Here is a 327-nt window from a genome sequence, read left to right on the forward strand (position 1 = left end):
TTTGCTTTAGACGCTTTAAACGGTTGTAGTATCGTGTCTGCCGCTCAGGCCCTATCTAAGGCGTACGATGCTGCCGTGCGCAGCATTTTCTTATTAATCTGCGTCTGCTCAAGAGTTGCCGATTTTTCCAGTGAACTTTCGTCCCGTTCACACATGTTTTTACCGAGGAGGATCGAATAATTTTGCATATTTAATCTCTAAAATTGTGCGACCTCCAGCCTATGCGTGTTTGTAAAGCGAGTACTGCCTCGTGCAATGTGGCTCAGCCGCTGTGCAAGTTCATCCGCAGATGGCATTTGCGTCCGAAAACCTAACGATTGCAGTCGA

Source organism: Eimeria mitis, genomic scaffold (assembly GCF_000499745.2).
Source record: "Eimeria mitis Houghton genomic scaffold, Emh_scaff633, whole genome shotgun sequence".
Classification (NCBI taxonomy): domain Eukaryota; phylum Apicomplexa; class Conoidasida; order Eucoccidiorida; family Eimeriidae; genus Eimeria; species Eimeria mitis.